At 43.3% G+C, this 23,750-nt stretch overlaps 1 protein-coding gene and 1 long non-coding RNA gene across 7 annotated transcripts in view; one reads left to right on the top strand and one right to left on the bottom strand.

Annotated features, from left to right (window-relative positions):
- PEG3 (paternally expressed 3) overlaps positions 1–14,471 on the bottom strand; it is a 30,604-nt gene extending 16,133 nt beyond the window's left edge. Inside the window, exons 1-5 of one of the 6 annotated variants that reach the window (XM_030819518.1) lie at positions 14,265–14,426; positions 9,690–9,776; positions 7,308–7,428; positions 6,954–7,084; positions 109–184 (exon numbers count right to left, since the gene is read on the bottom strand). The gene's annotated coding sequence lies outside the window, so the exon portion shown is untranslated. Of the gene's footprint in view, positions 1–108; positions 185–6,953; positions 7,429–9,689; positions 9,777–14,264 lie in introns of all 6 variants that reach the window. The other 5 variants (XM_030819520.1, XM_030819519.1, XM_030819517.1 and 2 more) reach the window with 5 other exon arrangements.
- Positions 14,472–14,583: 112 nt separating this feature from the next.
- Positions 14,584–21,993, top strand: LOC100607551. Its single transcript, XR_122815.3, has 2 exons — positions 14,584–15,271; positions 21,391–21,993. It is a non-coding gene; the product is annotated as an uncharacterized LOC100607551 (long non-coding RNA).
- The last annotated feature ends 1,757 nt before the right edge of the window (positions 21,994–23,750 follow it).

Raw genomic sequence — 23,750 nt, 5'->3', positions numbered from 1 at the left:
CGGCCCAACTCTGCTATGTGGCAGACAGACTCAGGAGAACATTCTGGTACCTGAGATGATACTAGCCCTCATCCTCAGGCAACAAGATACCCTCAGATATGTAATCACCTGTCTGGGAACAGGATCCTTTCTGGAACTTCAGACCAAGCAGCTATCCACAGGAACAGAGTCAAAACACAGGTACCTGCAGACGTTTTAAAGGAAGAAATACATAGACTAAGCATATGAAAGACATGTAGAAGGAGTGTCAGAGAATTAACTCCCCAAACAACTGGGGACTCAAATAGCATTGGGGTGATGCCTTCCATACCTTCAGGGAAAGGCCATTCCCATGCTATATAAACCATGCCAGACAGGAGAAATAAAAAGCTTTCAAACTGTCTTTATGAAACCAGAACAAGTCAAAAACGCGACAAAGATGTCACTAAGAAACCACGAACCACACTCATGAAAACAGAAATAAAAGTCTTAATGCTGCTATTATTGAACATTATTCTATGCAGTTCTACCCAATTACAATAAGACAAGAAAAACACCTCTGAGGCACAAAGAGATAAAACTAACATTCTCTTATGTAAGATCTATATACATATATATGCTTCTATTCTGTGAATTTCTCTCCCTAACAGACATGAATTGAAGCATAAAGTACTCTAGGTGAAAGCTATATATCAGAATGGTAGGCTTATAGAGTTCAATAGGAAATCAACAATTTTTTTTAAAGAAAATACAAATAGCCCAACCAGACTCAAGAAGCAGAGAAAAATATGACCACTAGGGAAGAAATCTAAAAAGCTAAAATAATGTAAAGAGCAACTTCCCAAATAAACTTTCTGTGAATAAAATATTTACTGTGTTATAAAAACCATTCCAGAGCACCGAAAAGAGATGGAGGACTTCCTACAATTAATTATGTGACCACTTGAATGCCCATATGTATCGTGTCACAAGGTGGATGCCAACTTCTGTGCCAAAAAAATAAAACACATTGCTTTTCCTCAAGAAAGTCAGGATTAGAGTAAACATACACAACCTTCATTTAACATGCTCAAGATTTTCTGACCAGGCCAAGAGAACTTGGCCCTTGGTCAATGGAAACCACTGAAAAATGGAAGTTATTTTTTTTAACAGAAAAGCCTTAAGAAAAATCAGACCTAAGCTACTTCCCACCATGGCAGAGGAAACTCATTTGGGAGTAAAGAGCGAGCTTTGGAAACAAAACATCAATCATAAAGCTGGGCAACATATGTTTGTATGCCCGGGAAGAAATAAGCACACTTACATACTGCCTGTGGCAATGCAAATTTTACCAAAATTAAAAGTGCACATATCCTCCTCTCCGACAAATTCTACTTCTATGAATTTACCTCAGAGATATGTAATGACCTATGTGCAAGAATATATTCATTGAACTGTTGTTAATAGACAAGATATGTTATGTTCGTATAATGAATTACTATGAAACCCTTTAAAATAAGGCAACTCTAAATAAATGAGTATGAGATGATCTCCAAGATAGTTAAGTGCAAAACTGGACACAGCACTGTATACAGCATTCTAAGAAACTAAAAACAGATGTGCTTACACAGACGATTTCTAGAAGGATATATAAGAGACCATTAATGATGACTAATAGCAATTGCCTCTGGGGAAGGGAACTAGGGGCCAGGAAAGGGAGGGCAACTTACTTTTTCATTGTATATTCTCCTTTTGTTTTTTGTTTTTATTTTTATTTTACCATGAGCATGTATTACCTAGTCAAAAAAATAAATTCAAAGTTAAAACAAAACAATAAACAAAACTACTAGTAGAGGCCTTTAGAGGTTGTGCTACCCACGGAGTGGGTGCAAGCAGCCGTAACATCTTTACACTGATGCCGAGCCCAGGCTCTCCCCCACTCCGCTCCCCATCACCATCCACAGCTTGAATCCATGGTCATACCCTAACCTGGCCATTTGCAGGTACGTGAAAGTCAATTTAGAAAACCCTAAAGAATCGACTTTGAAACCTGTTAGACCCAATAAATACTTATGATATTGCAGTTGCAATCTGAATATATCCCTCAATTACAACCAACAACTGTCAGTACATAAATACAATGCCATCCCCTTTCTTGGCAATTCCACTTCTGAAATCTAACTCACAGATCCATCTGCCCATGTGCACAGATATATAGTTCAAAAGTGTGTTCACAGAAGCACTGTTTACAACAGCAGAGAACAGGGACAGTCAGGCAAATGATCAAGCATAATTCCAATGGCAGAGACCACTGAAAGGCCACCACATGGGAAACAGGAAAATAAAGATGGGCCCGACTTTTCTGCACTATAAAAACCAACCAAAATGGGACTGGGAAAAGTGTTTTATAACATAGATGACAGTTAATATTTGAAATGTAAAAGGCTTTTGGCATTAGGAAAAATAGCCCAATATGAAAATAAACAACAGTAATACACAGAGTTCATAAAATTAGTGATAATAAAGGCCGGTTACTTAACATCAGAAATCAAAGAAATGTAAAATAATACAATAACATTTTTTTGACCTGTCGAATGGGCAAATGTTTAAAAGATGAAAATTGATGCTGGTGAGGGTGTAGAGAAGCTGGCTGATGCAGGCATGAACCACATTTCTGGATCCCATTTTGGCCACCGTTTAAAGATACTAAAAAAAACACCTACTTCTTTTGAACCAGCAATTCTCCATTTAAGAACAAATATAGCCAAGTAGATAAAATGATAATAAGAAAAAAAGCTAAAAAGTCAGCTGCAGCTGGGCGCAGTGGCTCACGCCTGTAATCCCAGCACTTTGGGAGGCTGAGGCGGGTGGATTACCTGAGGTCAGGAGTTCGAGACCAGCCTGGCCAACATGGTGAAACTCCATCTCTACTAAAAATACAAAAATTAGCTGGGTGTGGTGGCAGTTAATCCCAGCTACTTGGGAGGCCGAGGCAGGAGAATCACTTGGACCCAGGAGGCAGAGGTTGCAGTGAGCCAAAATCGCACCACTGCACTCCAGCCTGGGCAACAGAGCAAGACTCCATCTCAAAAAAAAACAAAAAAAGTCAGCTGCACACTATGGTTTAACCTTTGTATGTACAGCTAATTTCTGGTTTGTAAAAGGTAAAACCCTGAGCACAAAATAATGGCAGGTAACACATTTTACACATGGAATGGTGAGAAGGGACGAGCACCACTGACAGGGAAACGTGTTCTGTGTTATTGCTACGTAACCACAGTCCTAACACAAGTCACATTAGAGCAACCCAGAGCCAAAGGCAGGAAGAGGAAGTGCTAGTTAACCCTCTCCCGCAGGGCTACCTGACACAAGGTGGGCCATGTGCAATGAGGTTAGCTGCCTTCCTGGCCGAGTGACCCAACCTTTAGCCTTGGATTCACCCCGTCCTCTACTTGCTGCCCAAAGGGCAACTAGCCGTGGGGCCAGATGCTGAATTTGCACCTGCTAGGGCCACATACTTACCTCACCCTGACTGGGGAAGACCAGATCCCAGGTGACCTTCTGTAGTGAGTCTGGACAATCAAAAGCATAACTGCTCTACCCACTTGGCCCCCACTTCCCCAGGCCAGCTTCTCCATGACAACAGCCACACCTACCACTGAAGAAAACAGAAGATACGTGTTTGCAGGTGCTGAGAGGAAGAAAGGTCTAAAGGCTTGCCTGATGCTATCAAATGAAATATTAAAGCTGAGGAGTTAGTCTGCCCGAGGATGGCCTAAACCGGCCATCAATAAAAATGTAGCCTATTAATCAGAGCTGTGCTTGAAGATGTATGAATCCAACAGAACAACAGAGCACCTGTATTTATACCCTACTGCAAGGCCCCATGGGCAAAGACTCTGTTACCTTTTTCATCTCTGTATTTTATAGGTGTTCAGTAAACATTATTTGCACATAGATGCAAAAACATTTAATAAACCCAATCTAACAAAGTCCAAATAATAGCCCATGATCTTGAAAGGCTATTCCAGGAATACAAGGAGGATGTCCCATCAGGGTAAACTGTTATATAAAGGATGAAAGGGGAAGGGGAGCCCATGAGCAGTATTTCCAGTTAAAAAACATTTGCAAACTTCAACAGCCTTTCCTCAAAAATTCTTAGCAGAGTAAAAGCAGGAGACCATCTAAGCATAATAAAGACTTATCTCAAATAAATGCAAACAAGCATATTATTAAACACTGAAGGTGTTCCTCTGGAAGTGGGGACAAGGAAGGGACAGCTATACCACAACTACAATTTAACATGACCCTGGAAGTCCTAGCTAGTGCAACTGAAGAAAAAGAAAAGTATAAATATGGGGAAAGCATTATTTTGAACTACAAAACCGTATGAGTAAATACAGCAAGAGAAATAATTCCCATTAATAGCAAAACAAATAAATAAATCTCCATAAATAAATTTAACAAAGTTACCTGCAACTTCAAACAAAATTTCAAAAATTTACAGAAGGAACACAAAAATTAGCCAGGTGTGGTGGCATGCACCAGTAATCCAAACTACTCAAGAGGCTGATGCAGGGGGGCCCTGGGAGGTGGAGGGTGCAGTGGGCTAAGATCATGCCCCTCATTCCAGCCTGGGTGACAGAACTAGATTGAATCACCAAAAAAAAAAAAAAAAAATTACAGAAGGGCAATAAGTCTGAAATAAATACATAAAGACATGTGTATCACATTTAAAAAGCTCCTTTTTATTTTGAGGTGGGGAGTTTTTACAAACTGATAATCCATTTCTTCTGGAAGAATAAATGTACAAGAGTATCAAGACAACCCTGCATAAGGTCTATTTGGAGTGGGAAGTGGTTTGTCTGTAAAATGACTCCAACACACGAAAATAAAGTGTTTTTTCCAATATAAGGATATAAGCACTAGGACAAATATACCACTGGGACATAACAGAGTCCAGAATTCAACTGTGTCAAAGTCTACAGACACATGGGGACTTAATTTATAATAAAGGACTGGAAAAGGATTCCTTATTTAAATACAAACTAGGAACTTTCTTACAACTAAATGGCAAAGAATAACTTTAACAAAAAGGCCATGACAGGACCGCTAACACCTCAGTGTTTGGTTACTCAAGCATGCATTTCTAGAATTAGGGTTGGCCTTTGACATTAGGAAAGGCCAATATAACCACTGCTGGCATGGGGCCTCCCCTAAGAAATTAGGTATTTCAACTACACATCTCTGGAAGGCTAAGGCCACTAGGGCCAATGACAAACATACTTTGTTCTAAGTAAGTTACTGCATCCAAAAATCAGCATCCCTCCTGAGTTTTCATTAAAAAAGGAACGAAAACAAAGTATTTGGCAAAATGTTACATAACCATTAAGTCGTGTTGTCAAGAAATGTTGCAGCTTTATTTTCTGATTATAAAAATAAAACACAGCACTACATGCAGGTATTGCAAAACATTCACCATAGAAACTGCAAGCCACACCCACTGATTAAGTTTGTTGCTATTAATAAATCTTAAAATCTATACATATGTTGTTCTTACTGCAAATATTCCCATTTACATGTACCAAGAGAATGAGAATGTCCACACAATGGAATATAATGCAGTTTTCAGAAAGCAAAGCTATAGATGGAGACCTTGAGTGTGAACTGTTTAATAAATGGCATGATCTCATGTATGTAAAAAATAGTTAAACCTATGGCAGTACATACAAACTAAACTACATACAAACTAAACTGGAAGAAAACTCACATAAACTTGTATTAAGACTATTCATAAAATAGGGGAAATCTATCAGAATAAATGATTAATAACAACAAGAAGTCTCTGTTTCCTTTTCCATCTCTATTTAAAATGTTATTTTAACTTCGCAATCAGGAAAAAAAAACTGAATATAAAAATGAAGTAAATGCAATTACTGTTTCCTAGGGTGTTTGTTTTCCTTCCTGCCCAGCTTGTTACAGCACATCAGGCCCTCCCCTTTCCCTGCTGGGGTCCCCATAATACAATCTGCCTCTGACCCTTAAGCACTCCTACTGACGGTACCCTGTGGTCACCATCTGTACCTCCCCTCTCCAGTGACTGTACCACAGAGGGGCTAACAGGCATCAAGCTCCACTTCATTGACAGCTGTCTAGCCGTCATATGGCTCAAGACTGAACTCTGGCCACAGGACAAACCCATATCCTTCCTGGCTTGAAGGTGGGCTCCCACACACCCCTCATTACTAAAGCTTCCACATCTCCCTCTGCTCTCTCTTCAGAGCAGGACTCAGTGTTAAGTAGTAGCCAACAGCAGTTACAGGCACACGAGGGCTAGCTGACTCTGGGCCAGGGAACAAAGAAAGGTCACTAACTTCAAGGGGAGGGAGGAGAGGTGCTAAGTGTTGGGGCCACTAATAAAGGATCCCTCTACACAGCCAGGCAGAAAGGGTGCTTCTGGGAGTCTGGCATTCTTTGATCTCCAAAGGATCTTTTCTTTACACTAAATGTCTAAACATGAAACCTCTCTGTATACAGAACAAGCTTGGCACTGCCTGCTGCATGACAGCATTGCCACTGAAGTCTGGATGGTGGTACTGATGCCATTCTTTGGATATTTTATGACAGTTTACTTTATTCCATTAAAATGAGTAGAAAATAAACGCATGGATCTCACAATTAATATAATAAATAAAGATGAAACTCATCAGGCATCCTTGCCATAAGTCAGGGAAGATATATGGCTTTAATCAGAGAAATGATGGGTCACTGTTCAACTGAACAGGGAAGAACTTAAAGAACACATCATGCACTAGAAAGCGTCTGGAACCATGTGTGAGAAGAAATCCTGTGACTCCAGTTTGGCCTGAGGCTCCCACACCCCATCTGATGCAGGAGAAAATCCACCGAGTCTCCTTCAGTCCCATTTCTATTTACTTACTTTGGTCCCTCACCATGGTGCACCTAGATTCAGCCCCCTAACTCGTTCTACCTACCTCATTAAAAGGGGGCTGGAATTGAGAACTTTAAAGTCAGGAACCGAGGAGGTTACTCTCTTCATCTCTCAGGGACAGCGTAGTGTGTGGTCTCGTCTCTCTTCTTGTTTGCTCCATTCTCCTGCCTCTCTCTGCAGACCGACATTCTCTACTTCAGCATGCACATGGAGTAAGATGCTGTCCCAGCCCAGGCCTACGTCACCTCCCAGTTTAAATGCTCGACACTCAGTGTCCCTTCATCCAAATTCTCAGTATAAAAGTGCATGCTACAGCCTGATTCCTTCTGGGGCAGTGGTTCTCAAACTCAAGACGTGCAGAAGAGTTGCCTAGGGTGCTTATGAAATACGAAGCTACCTTTCCAGGTGGGATGACTCAGGAGGTCTGTGGTTCCCCAGGAAAGAAGCATTCCTACAACCACTCCAGGAGCTGTTCTTTGAGAACCACTGCTCTAAGGTATCCAGTCTGGTCCAATCACCTATGAATAAGGTACATATGGGACACAGGGACTTTAGAGGGAACAATTTTATATGGGAGCAAGGAGTAAATGACCACCAACTCCATCTCACAGGCCACAACCTCCACCCTCTGGTCTGTTGGCTGGCTTCTCTCAGATAATCTCAACATCCTGGGCTTATTTCTACCACATTAAGCTTAGCACTTACCACACTGCAGCAAAATCTTGTTGTTGTCCATCCTTGAGAGATTTCCCCAAAAGTTTAGAAAGAGAGGAAATAATATCTAAGAGTTCAGTCTTATGACCAGCACAAAATGGTTCAAAACAAATAAAGCTACTTTAAAGAGATAAAATGTCTTCCAGAACAGTATGAGTTATTTCACTATATTCTAATAACAATAATTGGCTCATCTTATTTTTTTAAGGGGAGAGAGTATTAAATAGTAGGCCACAAAGCATGGTCCATCCAACCGTCTACATGATAGTGAACAACTCTCATCAGACCTAACCTGAATGGAGTTTGGGGAGGATAAGGGTGTTAGATAAGGGGCTTCCGGTATCTTGGTAACCCTAAGCAAGAGTTTCACTGTGACTACCTGGCTGTACCAGACTATGTTACAAACCAGCGCTATTAAAGCTCACCCACATCGTCTTGGTTCTGATTCCATACTCACCAAGCAACCTTCTCATTATAGTTGTGTTTCCCATGTAGGTCTGCCTACAGGGAGAGAATGTGCTGATCATACACAGTGCTGAGTACTTGGGTCCCTGCCACTATTGATATCCTACCATGAATTAATAAACCAGAATTGGGGGAACAGGAACATCCTATTTCAAGTCACATGTCAGTACGGTTTTAAGTCTCCTGAGCTTAGTTAAATGTGGATCTACCAACATGAGCCCTCAGGCAAAGGAGGTTTCCAAGTCTCCACAGGGTTAAGCACCATAATGCACATCTTGAGCATTCACTGAGGCCAGGAATACACCAACCCATCTCAAGGGCCCACCTGGTCATGTTAGCTTCTCCCTAAGCAGTATTCCACCACCACCATAGCCACCTATCTTGGTAAACACATCCTTACTCTTCCTGTGATGGGAGTTTCCATTCAGTAGACACTGAGGCCAGGGATTATGTCACTCACTTCTGGAGACTCCAAGCCTAGCATGATCCTGTCCTGGATCAGGCCCAGTATCAATGCTTGCTAACAGTGAACAAACAGACAACCTCTGGCTATATGCCTGCTTCCTCACATCATGTGACTCACTGTGTCTCCTCTGAATCAGTCAGCAGGCCATGAACAGAGAAAGTGAAGAGTCTCCCTCCTCAACACCTCTCAAATAATCTACCCACTTCACTCCTCCCTGTGCTATGACCATAAACCAAGCCACCATCTCTCATCCAGGCCCAAGGTGGTCTCCCCACACCCACTGCGTCCACCCTCCCTTTCTGCACCTTGAAACCAGATGATCTTTTTAAAACCACAAATGTGATTATCATGATACTCCCATGGTTAAAAGTGCAGCTTCCTGCTGCACTTCAGGTCAAGTCCAGTTACTTACCACAGATTACAAGTCTTTTCACAATGAAACCGCAACTTACCTTCTTCCTACCTCAGTCAGACGCCAGTCAATGATTCCCTTGCTCTAGGAATCCTGGATTTTCAGCTCCTCTCTCTGCATCTCTCAAGAACATCCCTGTCCCCTCTGCTGAGACTACTCTCCCCATGACACACACCATTCACACTCCTTCAGGGCTCAGCTTTAATGTTCTTGACCATCTCAGGGAGGCCCCTATGTGGCCTCTCCAAGATTAAGTCGGCTGTTGCTAGCAGATGTTCTCTTGCAAAAGTATAAATCAAACAATTATGTTTTCCATAGCTTTAATTCCCAAATAGACTAAAAACTCTGTGAAAACACTTCCTTTCCCCCACTGGGGCTATGTCCCAGTACCTGGCACAAAGTACACACTTGATCAATATTCACAGATGAGTGGATGAATCTCTCATGCTTCTTTAATCACCAGGTAAGAGAAAAAGAGTAGCCCTGAAGGAGTAGCTGAGTATGAGAAAAAGAGGGAGGATACTGAAATGGATGGTGTGAGGCCAAGGAGAATTTCTAGGGAATACACAATCCACCAGAAGAGTCTGGGTGTTCTCAGAGGGCACAAATGGTGCTGGAGTGGCCATGTGGAACACATATGCAGTAGGAAAGTGTCAGAGTAAGGAAGTGCGGTGGTCACTCCAAAGATGGATGTGGCACTGTGAGGAGGAAATTAAACTCACCTGGACCCAGCCACCTAGCGTTTGGACCTAGTCCCTCTTCCTCTCGCCAGCTGTCTCCAAGAAGGACAGAAGATCAAGAAGGCAAAGCTGTAGAGGAAAAGAAAATGTGAGATGCCAAGTTTATTTTGCAGTTACTGGGTTCCTCGGGGGGAACAGAACCACAACAGTTCCACATTTATCTTCTATGATGGCACAGGTCAAATGAGACCATGAAGAGCATTCCATCCGGGATGAATGGCCATGGGTATAGCTCCCTTAGGCCATGTTGCACCCTGGGATGTACTCATAGACCTTCGCCAACAAGGTTACATCAAAGGCATTCAAGTCAATTTCTGGGGTGTCTTACAACCTTCTCTGGGGCTCTAGATTAAGGAATCAATTCAAGAACCCCATTTATGGCGCTGTCCATCCCTGTTACGACCGCTATCCTATCATTATTAGGTAATGGTACCCTTTATCACGTGAAATATTTTAGGGCTTATCAACATGCTCTCAGTGGACTAATAGGACATAGTTCAAATCCCACTGCACCTCAGAGTTATCTGTTCAATCAATTAGAGGTCCCTGGGGGAAGGACCTTCATGATTACGAGACTGGTTTATATTCCAAGAGTCAGGTTAGCATATTTTGGTGAGGTTAAAGAGCTTATTAAAAACTATTCAAAGGATGGGCGCAGTGACTCACGCCTGTAATCCCAGCACTTTGGGAGGCCAAGGCAGGCAGATCACCTGAGATCAGGAATTTGAGACCACCCTCGCCAAAATGGCGAAACCCCTGCTCTACCAAAAATATAAAATTAGCTGGGCGTGATGGTACCCGCCTGTATTCCCAGCTACTCCGAAGAGGCTGAGGTGGGGGAATCACCTGAACCCGGGAGGCAGAGGCTGCAGTGAGCCGAGATCACACCACCGCACTCCAGCCTGGGTGAGACGGCGAGACTCTGTCTCAAAAAAAAAAAAAAAAAAAAAAAAAATCATGACAGGCTAGGAAGGAAGCGTCATATGTGTCACTTTCCCTACCTCAAACAAAACAAAAGGGCTGACTTAAGATCTCGGGTGGAGCCAGGGCTAGGTAAGTGAGCTCTAGGACTCCGTAGGAGAGCTAGGGCTGGGAGGGCCACACCTAAACAAAGTTTTGGAAGCTGTGCAGCCCTCTAGCGGCTCTCCTCATGAACAGTTTCTCCAGAGGCTCCACCCTACCTACGGGGCAGCCCCTTTAAACACACCCCCACCTGCCAGGGCAGCCTCCTAGTTCCCATGCACTGCCCCTCTCAGGACCACCTGCAGCCCTGAATTTTTCCACCTCCAGCTGTAGGATTTTGAGTGAAAATCCTCACCAACAGAGTCTCCAAATCACCTAGACCCCAAATCTTACACCCACAGCCCACTTCCTCCATTTTCTCACTTAAAATCCCACCCTTCCCCAAATCTCTTAAAATGTCTTGAGTTTGGCCTTGGATCCCACTTTTCTGCTCACTGACCCAAGGCTGCGTAGCTGAACCCGACCGCTTCCTGAGGCCTGGCTTTGGCGCCCCCTGGAGGAAGTAAGGCGCCACCAGCCATGAAGGCGCGCTGCCCAAGATGGCGGGGGCAGGGCTCAGCTGGCAGGCCAGTGCAGCCCGCGGTCAGTCAGGAAGGCTCCAGTGCAGGCCCCACCCCGAGCCGGCAAGGATGGCACAGAATGAATGAACACGGCTCTACGGCCCCGCCTACCTTGAAATCCCCTCAGCCCCCTCCATCGGCCCTGCTGTCACTCAAGATGGCGCCTGCGCAGTACCCCTCCGCTGCCCCACCAACGGCCAACACACGTGGTACTAGGATGGGCGGCGCTCACGCCCACTCCTACAGCGCAGCTGTCATTCAATAATGGCGCCTCCGCAGTGCACCCGCCACACTGAATGCCGGCTGCTCCATCAGACAAGACACACATGCTATGGCCCCCCTCAAGTCACTCAAGACAAGGCAGCCTCTCCCTCAGGCCCGCACCTGCAGCCAGCCCAGCTGTCATTCAGGATGGCGACTGCACAGTACACCTTGGCGCCACCTAATGGCCAGCAAAGATGATGCCACGGGGTGGGCAGGGCCATGCAACACCCGTCACTCAGTCCTCTGCACCCGGCCCTACAGCTAACCCAGCAGTCATTCAAACCACCGCCTGTGTAACTGCCCACACGTACCCCACTACAGCCAAAGATTGCGCCAGATGAACCAGGCTTGGCAGCCCCCACTCACTGAGATAGCCCTCCCTCATGCCCGCCCCTGGGGCCGACCCAGGTGTCACTCAAGATGGCGCCTGCGCAATCAACCTCGGGCGCCCCCCTGCGGCTAGCACAGACGGTACCGTGGAGGCGACAGGGCAGTGGAGGTGAGGGTGGGGTGCTCTCAGCCCTATCAGTCCGGAAAAACGGTCCCGAGCTCCAGCCCTTAGACCCGCCAGCAGGGCGCCTGCACAACCCGCCTCGCAGCTCCCCCGCCAAACCGCCCCCAGACACAAGATGGAACCACACACATCCTGAGGTGAACGAAGTCTTGGTCAGGCAACAACAGGGGAAGTGGTGAGCCTCTGCCGCCGTTAGCCAAAAACACAGCGAACGCGCTGACAACCCGTTGCCCTGTCCTTGAGGACAAATGGCTCCGCGGCCGCTACGGCAAACTCTTTAGGCACGTCTCCCGGCTCCCCCAGATGCGGGGACTGAGCCAGTGCCACTGGCAAAACAGCCTGGCGACCAGCACACAGCCCAAGGAGCGCAGCACTCCACAGCTTTCCATCACCGCAAGGTAGGCAGGCACAGCAGCCGTGGCCCCGCCCCTCCCTGTGGACAACCCCGTACCTATGCGGCAAACCGCAGCCGCCCCCATCAAAGATGGCGCCCAGGTGGGCGGGGTTGAACAGACCGTCCCGCCCATGCCACCCGCAGCCACTTCAGCCTTGCCCCGCCACATCTACCGCCAACCAATCCGGGCAACGCCTGAGCAGCAAACGTCAGCTGCCCTCATCAAAGATGGCGCCCAGGCGGGCGGGCCTTGTCTCGCCCAACCAACTAGAACAGCGCCTGCACAGCAAATCTCAGGCGTTTTCATTAAAGATGGCGCCTAGGTGGGTGGGGCTTGAACAAACCACTAGGTCCAATGCCACCCTGTCACTTCAGCCTTGCCCCGCCCCACCTGCCACCAACCAACCAGGACAGCTCCTGTGCAGCAAACTTCAGCAGCCCCTATCAAACATGGCATCTAGGTGGGCGGGGCCTGAGCAGATCGTCACATCCAATACTACCCAGTCACGTCAGCCTTGCCCCGCCCCATCTGCTACCAACCAACCAGGGCAGCACCTGCACAGCAAACCTCAGCAGCCCCCATCAAACATGGCGTCCAAGTGGGCGGGGCCTGAACAGATCGTCACATCTAATGCTACCCATCGTCACATCTAATGCTACCCAGTCACTTCAGCCTTGTCCCGCCCCATGTGCCACCAACCAACCAGGGCAGCACCTGCACAGCAAACCTCACCAGCCCCCATCAAACATGGCGTCCAAGTGGGCGGGACCTGGGTGGATCGTTATATCTAATGCTACCGAATCACTTCAGCCTTGCCCTGCCGCATTTGCCGCCAATCAACTAGAACAGCGCCTACTCGGCAAACCTCAGTCACCCTCATAAAAGATGGCACCCAATGGGTGGGGCTGGAACAAACCATTACATCCAATGCAACCCACAGTCATTTCAGCTTTGCATCGCCCCATCTGCCACCAATCAACGAGAACGGCGCCTGCGCGGCAAACCTCAGCCACCCTCATAAAAGATGGCACCCAGTGGGCAGGGCGTGAGCAGACGATTACTTGAGCCTTGCCCCACCCCATCTGCCGCCAACCAACCAAGGCAGCGCCTGCACAGCAAACCTCAGCCGCCCTCATTTAAGATAGCGCCCGAGAGGGCGGAGAAAGAACACCCCTTACAGGCAGGACAGCCCTCAGCCCGGCCCCCTTGGTGGCCTTCGCCCCTCCCACCACCACTGCGGCAAACAAGCCCCGCCCCCAGAGGGTAGCCGGGCACGCCGGCGCCGCGAGGCCGATGGCAGCCCGCAGGAAGGGGCATTCTCGCAGCCCCCAGACCCAGCCCAGGAAGCCCAGGGCTCCCGAGAGCCGCATTCCGCCGCGGCAACAGGGATAGCACTGGTGTCGACCTTGCTGGACTTGCCATGGCAGAGCCCCCGGCTGTCTGCCCTAATGCCCCCGGGTTGCTGCGGAGGCCCCCGGCCAGTCAGGAAGGCGCGGAGACCCCGCAGCAGCCCCTCAGACCCCGGCCCGCAAGATGGCGGCACCAACGCAGCAGCCCGGGCTGCACCCACCCCTGCCCCAAAAAGGCACCAACCATCCACAGCCCGGCCGCCACTGTGCCCACTCTCGGACTGGGCAGCGGGCGGCCATGTACCATGTCCGCCAGCCCGCCCTGCCACAAGGGTCGCTGGCTTGCCGCGGGGTCTTGGGCTTGCGGCAAGACGGCCACTCTGGCCCAGCTCCGTCGCGACACCAAGGTCCGGCGGGCAGGAGGCGCGCCGGGCGGCCAAAGGCGCACTCACCTCACCTCAGTGCAGCGCAGCCTCGGGCACGAACAGCCGCCTAGCGCACCCACATGGCGCCCGGCGCCCGGCGGCGCCACCAGCCCAGGGTGGACATCTCCCGCGCCTCCCAAACCTCTCCTCCCGCAGCTGCCCAGGCTTCTGCACCGAGGTGCAGCTTGACGCCTCCTTGTCAGGGCTTCTCCGCAGAGGCGGGGCTTCTGTGCTAGCCAATCAGCAGCCTCACTGCCCTCTCCGGGCCCCCTCACCACGGCCCTGTGACGTGCCAATCAGGCTGCGGTTGCCACAGCAACAGTTTGGCGCGAAGGCTGGGGTTGACGTCAGGGAGTGGCCGTGAGGGACCCCAAAGCCAGGTCTGGAAAAGGGGGGTGGGTTGGGTGGTGGGGGTGCAGCCCCCAAAGTAATGGGGGTCGAAATGGAGGAAACCCCACCGAGATGTTCAAATGTAAAACTGCTGAAGAATAAAGGGACAAATGTACACATCTGTCTAAATGAAAAAAATGAAAATCCTGGCCGCAAAAACACATACATTAACGTCTAAAGACCTGCAGGGCAGACAAGACTTTTCCGCCTGGGACACATGAAAGACATCGAGCTAATTTCCTTAATAAATGAAGAGCTCTTGGAAACCAACGAGATAAAAACCAAACCAAGCCAGAAAAATGGGCAAAGGGGATAAAACTGGCAATTCGCAAGAAAATCCAAACGGCTGGCCGACCTGCGAAGGAAACATCACGACCCATTTGCATAAAGAAATGCAAACCTGAAACACCGGGCACGTTCGGTTTGGGGGAGCGGGCAGTCTCACACACTACTGAGTTGTTTCCCACCAGCCGTCAATACAGACCTTCCACTGCGTTGAGCCCACTGCACTGCCATTTAGTAAAGCAGCAAGAAAATGAGAGAGAAAAATAATGAGGTAGAGTTGTATGGGATTATTAAGGACTGAATTCTCAATAGATTTATAGTGAAATATACAAGTTACTGAAGTTTGTAGAAACGAACTGGTAAGTGTTTTCTCATTTATTTGTTTTTTAAGGATAAACCCAAATACAGGTAAAACTTGGAAAAGTAGGCAAGAAATTGTTAATAGGTTACTTCTAGGGACAAGGAATGTGGGGTGGAAGAGGGATTTTTCCCTTCTGCCATCCATACTGTGAATTTGCTTGGCAGAAATACGTATTTCTTCTCTGGCAGTAAAATCAATGAATTACGAAAAGTTCACTAATGTACTCTTTGGTCCAACTATTCCACTCGCAAGGAACTAAAAAAGCAAAGGAAATACAGAGATACACAGAAGATTCTATACAGGGATATTCGCGGAGCATCATTTTTATCACCAAAAATGTGCTCCATAGAAAAGAATTAAACTGTATTCTGGTAAATTTACACAGTGCAATTTTAAGTGGCTAATAAAAATGCTGTATGATTTTAACTTTAAAGGAAAAAATCTCTAAGATGTGATTAATTACCAAAAGGTGTTTACCTAAGGAGCACACAGATTTTAATACTCCAAATTAAACTTTATATTATACTCAAGGAGTTATCAGTGATTGCTTGCTACACTGAGAAGCTGCTTTTTGTGTTTTAGACTCCCTAGACCATCAACAGTCTCTTTTCGCCCAGCAGTGCCACATAAACATAATATACGAATGAAAACACTGTGCTTCTTATGAAAATACACGTTCAAAACAAGTTCCCCAGCAGGAAGACTAAAGGTGAATGTGGTACTACCCTGACTTAGGTTAGAGATTTTCAAATCTGGCTACTCATTAGGCTCACCTGGAGAGCTGTTAAACAATGCAGATTCCCAGTGTCCCATTGAGATCTTTGTTTTTCAGGTTCCCAAGGGATCCTAATGTCTGGTTAAGGTTTTGTAGGTGATTTTAACATATTTTAAGGACTCCATCATCCCCCTGTCTCCTCAAAGGCCTCTATCTGCAATACCAGTTTCTCTCTGGATCCTGAATCATTAATTTCCACCAGACACCACATGCTCTCAGAGCTCCTGCCGTTACCACCCCCTTGCTCAGCACCTCTTGGCCCTGAAAATGCCTCTTGATAGAGCAGTCTACTGTCACTGACTCAATGGTCTTACCATACATTTTCTCCTGCTAACATATATGCCCCACAGGCTTCCATCCCTTCCAAACCCGCTGAAATTGCTTGACAATTTCAGCAATTCCTTATGTGGCCAAGAAACTTGCTCTTAATCTCACTTTATCTCTCAGTAATATTCAACATCCTCATTAAAACAAGCAAACAAAAACAAAATCCCACGCTATCTTCTCTTATTTTTGGTGACAATTACATGGTCCTGGTTTCCGCCCCCCACCCCCCCATCAGTGGTCTCTTCTCAGTCATAAATGGCTTCTGCTCTGCTCGCCATCTACACGCTGGAGGGTCTTGCCTCAGAACTTAGTCACTAGTCTTCTCCATCAGTGTCCACTCCCTAGGTAACAACCCTTCCCTCCTCACCTAGCCACATAATTTAAATGCCACCTACATACCAATGGCTCCCAAATTCCAATCCTCTGCCACAAGACTGTCCACAAAAGCACAGTCTTTTGCTTAGAAACTGACTGCTCCCCTTGGATGTCTATCGGGCAACTCAAAGCATTTTAAACAAATATTAATTTCCCCTTTCCCCATTTCTATAAACAGTACCAGTTGCTGAAGCCAAAAAACAAAAACAAAAACAAAAAACAATAACAAAAAAAACCCCTTATGATTGTTCTCGTTCCTTTTTTCCTTACCACCAACATCCAACTTATCAGCAAGTCTTGCTGACCCTATCTAAGGCAAATCCCAAATTTGTCCCATGATTTCCCTTTCCATGGTAGTCCTAAGGAACATTATCTTCCTACAAAAACCCTTCTTCCATTCCAAACCCTTTGTATTCTCCACACAGTATTAAGGGTGATCTTGCAAAGCAAAAAAGATGTCAACGTTCCAGCTTGAACGACCTCCTGCCCCGCATCCCAATTGCATTTAAAGTCCAAAAGTCCAAAATTAGAAGAGCCAACATTATCTTTTGTCTTAAAGGACAATTAAATATAGGTGCTGTAAAATTTCACAATCTTTTCCTTCAATGCCTAATTTAAGAAATTCTTCCCCACACTGATGTCATATTCAAATAGCTGTGCATTTTAGTTTTCTTTATGGTTATTTTTGCCTATGTTCTGTGTTAGGGATCTAATTTTCCCCTGAATTTGTATATTTCTGTATATGAGCAGTTCTGTGCTTGAACTCTCTTGTTGGTCTCCTGATCCATTTCTCTATCTCTGTGCATTAAGGCACCATATTGTTACGGCTTTACAGTATCTTGGTATCTGAAAGGGCGACTGCCCTACCTTGTTTTTCAAAAGTATCTGGCCCTATCTTGTCTTTCAAAATTATCTGACTGTTAGCCCACCATCTTTCAAATAATTTTTAGAAGCAGCTTTTAAAGTCTGATGAACTATCCTATTGAGACTCTGACATTTTATTAAATCCACACAGCAATTTAGAGAAATTGAAAACATATCAAGATCTCTCATCTTTGACCATCATCTATATCAGTATTTACTCGTATCTCTTACGGCCGTCAATGATACACTGTAATTTTTTTTCCCCTATAAAGGCCTTATTTGACTTTAGGAGGTCTTTTTTTCCCCCATTAATTGTATAATTGGTTATTTAATAGTTTCAGAATTACAAAAAAGTTGCAAAGATAGTACAAAACTTCCCCACCCCGTTTTCCCTGATGTTAATACCTTACGTAACCTTGCTACTTTGTCAAAAAGAAGAGATAATATTAACACTAAACAAACTACAGACTTTATTTTGATTTCACCCATTTTTCCATTACTATCTTCCTTCTGTTCCAGGATCTCATACCGGACACAGCATTACATTTAGTGATTACATCTCCTTAGGCTCCCCAAGACTGTGACAGCTTCTCAGTATTTTGTAGAATACTCAGTTTGTTTGATATTTTCTCACAACTTGATTGATTTGGGTTATGAATTTTTTAGAAGAGTATCTGCTATTGCTTTTTTTTTTTTTTTTTGAGACAGAGTCTGGCTGTGTTGCCCAGGCTAGCGATGCAATGGCTCAATCTCAGCTCACTGCAACCTCCACCTCCCGGGTTCAAGCAATTCTTGTCCCTCAGCCTCCTGAGTAGCTGGGATTACAGTCATGTGCCATCATGCCCGGCTAATTTTTGTATTTTTAGTGGCAATGGAGTTTCACCATGTTGGCCAGGCTGGTCTCGAACTCCTGACCTTGTGATCAGCATACCCTGGCCTCCCAAAGTGCTGGGATTACATGCATAAGCCACCGCACCCGGCCTGCTATTGCTTTTTATATGCTGACTTTGGATCCAGTGAACTTGTTGACTTTTTTTCTACAGAAAAAAAGTTCCTGTATTTTTAAAATATTAACATGCTAATTAATGACTTCATTTTTACTTTCATTGACAATCATACCTCACTTCATTAACATAATGCATTGGTTAGGACTTCTGGGGTGATATTGAACAAGTCTTGTCCTATATTTGAAAGGGTATACTCTTATCTTTACTATGAAGTAAAAACATTCATTGCAGGCTTGTTTTGTACAGCCTCTTTATTGGGGGTTAAGGAAATTCACTTAAGTTCTAGTTTTTTAAAAAAATTTATCATAAGTTTAATTTTATATAATGACTTCTCTGCATCCATTGGGAAGATAGTATTATTTAACATCATCTGATGATATGGTGAATAAAGCAGGTTTTATGCTGAAAACTGTATTCCTAAACCATGCTTGATCATGATTATGAGGATCTGATTCATATACACATGCAGCTGGGTACTACTGAGTTATACTTTTTTATTACACTACTTGTCTGGTTTTGCTACCAAGGTTATAACAGCCTTATAGAATGATTTGGATTGTTATCTCACTTCTTATATTCTCTACTATAGTTTATAAACTCCTCTCCATTGGAAATTATGTCCCTTTTTCTATTACTAATATTATTAATCTATCCATGGTTTCTCCATCAGTTGTGCTGAAGATTTAACAGTTTCGTCTTTTTAAAGTGATTTGATTTTGTTGACCATATTCTTCCTTCTTTTCCATGTAATTAATTTCTGTTCTTTTTGTAGTTCCTTCTTGTTCAGTTCTGTATTTCATTGTTTCCATTAGATTTCCTCTTTGTGACATGAAGAAACGTCTTTAGGGGTCAAAGATCTTGGGGAAAAAAACTATCTTTTGAATACAGATTTCCAAATTAATTGCATTATACTCATATAGCATGGCCCATATGCTACTATTTCACATTTGTCAAAGCATCCTTGGTGATCTTAAGATATGGTTAATTTTAATTGTTCAATGTATTAGAAAAGAATGAGTATTCTCTAATTGTTAGGTATCAATTTCTATTTATGTTCATAGGATCAACTTGTTAACTGTGTTCAGATTTTTAGTATTCTTGGTAGTTTTTTGTCTGCCTGATCTGTCTGTTCTAGATATAATAAAATCTCCCAATATTCCTATGGTTTTATCCACCACTCCTTATAATTAATAGTTTTTGCTTTATATATATTTCAAGGCTATGTTTTTAGGTGCAAACAAGGCCATGACTCTCTGTTGAGAAACACAGAGAAGTTAATCTGTTTACATTTTTAATTATTGATGTATTTGTTTAATATGCTTTTTGTCATTTATTTTCTCCTTTCCTGGATTCTAATGAATTGATCAAGTTTTCTTTAGTCCCCTTTTTTCCTTCTGCTTATTTGGGAGGTTTCAATTATATTTATTCCTTCACTATCTATCTTTAAGTTCCTAATTTCTACACAAGCATATATTTTTTTAACGGACTATAAAGTACTAAAGCAAACATGTTGGCACACGTTAGCAATTCACTGGATTTCCCATTCCCACCTTCATTAATATTGTCTAGAATTGTAATTATACCTTTTTTAAACAAACAAAAACCATTTTTACAGTCAATGATTAATTATATTTACTGGTATTTCAAGAATTTATTCACTCATTCTTGTTTCTTGAATCCCACTCCTCATCCCTCGAGGTTTACTTTTTCTCATTGCAATAAATCCTTAAATGTGTCTTTCAGTAAGTGTAAAAGGTAGTCTATTTGTATTTCTAAAAATGTCTTTATAAGACATTTTTGAATGACATTTTAGCCAGGTATGGAATTCTTAGGTAACCTTTATCTTCTCTCCTTATTTTGAAGATATTATTCCATTGTCTTCTAACAAACCTGATGAGGAGGTCTGCATCAGCGTAACATTCCTTTCTAATAACGTCTAGTTTTTCCCCCGGTAGCTTTCAGAATAGATGTTATGTATAGATTTTTGTTTATCCTGCTCAGGATTTATGTGACCAATGAAGGTCTTTCTTCCATTCTGGAGAATTCTTGGGCTAGTGTGTCTTTAAATATAACTTTTCTGCCATTCCATTTCTACTCTTTTCAACCTATAAAGTGTAATGACCCGTCTTAATCCATCCTCCATTTGTCTCAATCTATTTTTCATATTGTTTTCTGTGCTTTCTGAGTAACTTCTTTTTTTAACTGCATCTGGTAATAGCATTTCCCTAGATGTTTTAAATACAATAACTATGTTTTCTGTTCTATGATTTCTAATTGGTACTTTTTTTATATCTACCTTTCTCAAATGGATGAACATTTTATGGACACTATTCTTTATTGCTTCAAAAATCATGAAGTCACACTAACACTATTTGAATTGCATTTTGAAAGGACTGAATTCATGTCTTGATTGCTGGTTTTGCTGTCTTGTTCATTTTAAGATTTCCTAACTTTAACCCAGTGCTTTGCAAGTTTAGTTTCTAAGTGTTTTTCCTATGGGTTATCTTTTCCCCTCCTCTCTGAACTCTTCTTCCCTCCACGTCTTTTTGGCTGTCTCTACCTCACCCATGAGAAGCACAGTCCAGAGACAATCTTGTATTGTGAACTGGGGATTTTGTGCCATGTGAAAAAAGGGGCGTACTAGTCACTGAGCAAGATTAAAGCTTAGGCTGGGTCCTCTCTGCATGGCTCTGTTTTTTCACCCCCTGCCACCATTCATAAGTAAAAAACCTGGGTAACCATCACTGTTTGTTGTTGTTGTTTTTCCAGGCTCCTTTTATGTCAGGAGAGTCCAAATCCAGTACCTGTTTGCCACAATGAGCCTGGGACCTCAATATGCATGGAGTGCTTCCGGATCTCATTACCCAAGAGCAGTCAGATTCTTAATTTCCTCTGCCTTTTTCAAGATCATTAGTTCAGAAGGTTTATGTTTTCAATTCCACATATCCTTGCATTTTTCTTTCAAGTTTTGACCCATATGGATATCTTAAATATTCCTATTATTGCAAGTTTATATTAAAAGGAGGTTAAATTGTGAACTCACAAACTCATAGCATCATAGCACCATCTCAATCAAAAGTATTATCTTCTGTGAACTACAACAGTTTTCACTTCTTTCCCAAGTGTGGAGTGGCGTTTGCCTGAGGCCGTATGACCTGCGATATCATGACAAATTGAAGGCTGAAGCAGATGCGAATCCAGCTGTTTTCTATTAAGTCAAATGCTAAGGAGATTTACAAAGATGTAAAACAATGCGCCTCTTCTCAATAACCTTTGGTTTTGAAAATTGTTATTTTTCATAAAAAATGTTGCTTCCATTAACCTATAATAGGTTTACTACTGTTATTTTAAATAAAATACACATTTTAAATGATTTAATTTTTTCTTAAGATATAATTGATAAGTAAAAATTGTATATATAGTGTACAACATGGTGTTTCAATATACATATACATTGTAAAAGGATATCAAGCTAATTAACATATCTATCACCTCACTATTTTTGTGTGTGAAGAACACTTAAGATCTACTGTTAGCAATTTTCAAGTATAAACTATAGTCACCATACTGTACAACAAGATCACCAGGACTTTTTAATCCCATCTAACTGAAACTTTGCACCCTTTGGCCAACATCAGCTCATCTCCTCTGACCCCTGACAACCACCATTCTACTCTCTACTTGTTTGAGTTCAACTTTTTTAGATTCCACATATAAATGAGATCATGCAGTGTTTGTCTTACCATAATGTCCTCCAGGTTTATCCATGTTGTCATAAGTGACAGCATTTCCTTCTTTTTAAAGGCTGAAAAAGTATGCCATTGTACATATATTCATTTTATTTATCCATTCCTCAATCCATGGACAATTAGGTTGATTCCACATCTTGGCTAATGTGAATAATGCTGCAATGAATATGGAAGTGTATACTGATTTTCTTTAGATATGTAGCCAGAAGTGAGACTGCTGGGTCATACGTAGTTTTACTTTTTTTAAATGAATTTCCATACTGTTTTCCATAATGGCTATATTGATTTACATTCCCACCAACAAGGTACACAGGTTCCCTTTCTCCGTATATTTGCCAACACTTGAAGCTTTTTAGTTTGATTCAATCCCTTTTGTCTGTTTTTGCTTTTTCTGCCTGTGCTTTTAAAGTCTTATCCAAAAATCATTGGTCAGACCAATGACAAGAAGTTTCTTCTGTTATGTTTTCTCCCAGTAGTTTTACAGTTTCAGGTCTTCTGTTTAAGTCTTTAATCCATTTTGAGTTGATTTTGTAATATGGTGTGTCTAATTTCATTCCTTTATATATGGATATCTAGTTTTCCCCACCCACTTATTAAAAAAAAAAAGTCCTTTCCCTGTTGTGTGTTCTTGATACTTTTGTCAAAGATTGACTGACTATAAATTACGGATCTATTTCTGGGCTATTTTGTTCTATTGGTCTCTGTGTCTGCTTTTATGCCAGTATCATGCTGTTTTTATTACTGTACCTTTATAGTCAATTTTGAAATCAGGTAGTGTGATGCCTTTCCAGCTTTGTTCTTTTTGCTGAAAGTTTCTTTGGTTATTTGGGGTATTCTGTGGTTTCATATGAGTTTTAGGAGTATTTTTCTATTTCTGTGAAAAATGACATTGGAATTTTTTATGGAAATTGTGCTGAATCTACACATCACTTTGGGTAGTATGGAGATTTTAACAATATTTTTTAAACCATGAACACCAGATATTTTTCTGTTGGTGTCTTCAACTTCTTTCATCAAAGTCTTATAGTTTTCAGTGAACAGGTCTTTCATCTTTCTGGTTAAATGTATTCCTAAATAATTTGATACTGCCCAAGGTAATTTATAGATTCAATGCCATCCCCATCAAGCTACCAATGACTTTCTTCACAGAATTGGAAAAATCTACTTCAAAGTTCATATGGAACCAAAAAAGAGCCCGCATCGCCAAGTCAATCCTAAGCCAAAAGAACAAAGCTGGAGGCATCATGCTACCTGACTTCAAACTATACTACAAGGCTACAGTAACCAAAACAGCATGGTACTGGTACCAAAACAGAGACATAGATCAATGGAACAGAACAGAGCCCTCGGAAATAATGCCACATATCTACAACTATCTGA

The sequence above is a fragment of the Nomascus leucogenys genome, chromosome 10, assembly GCF_006542625.1.
Source record: "Nomascus leucogenys isolate Asia chromosome 10, Asia_NLE_v1, whole genome shotgun sequence".
In the NCBI taxonomy this organism is placed as follows: domain Eukaryota; kingdom Metazoa; phylum Chordata; class Mammalia; order Primates; family Hylobatidae; genus Nomascus; species Nomascus leucogenys.
Note: the sequence above shows the minus strand (reverse complement) of the source record. Positions and strands in the feature narration are given on the sequence as shown.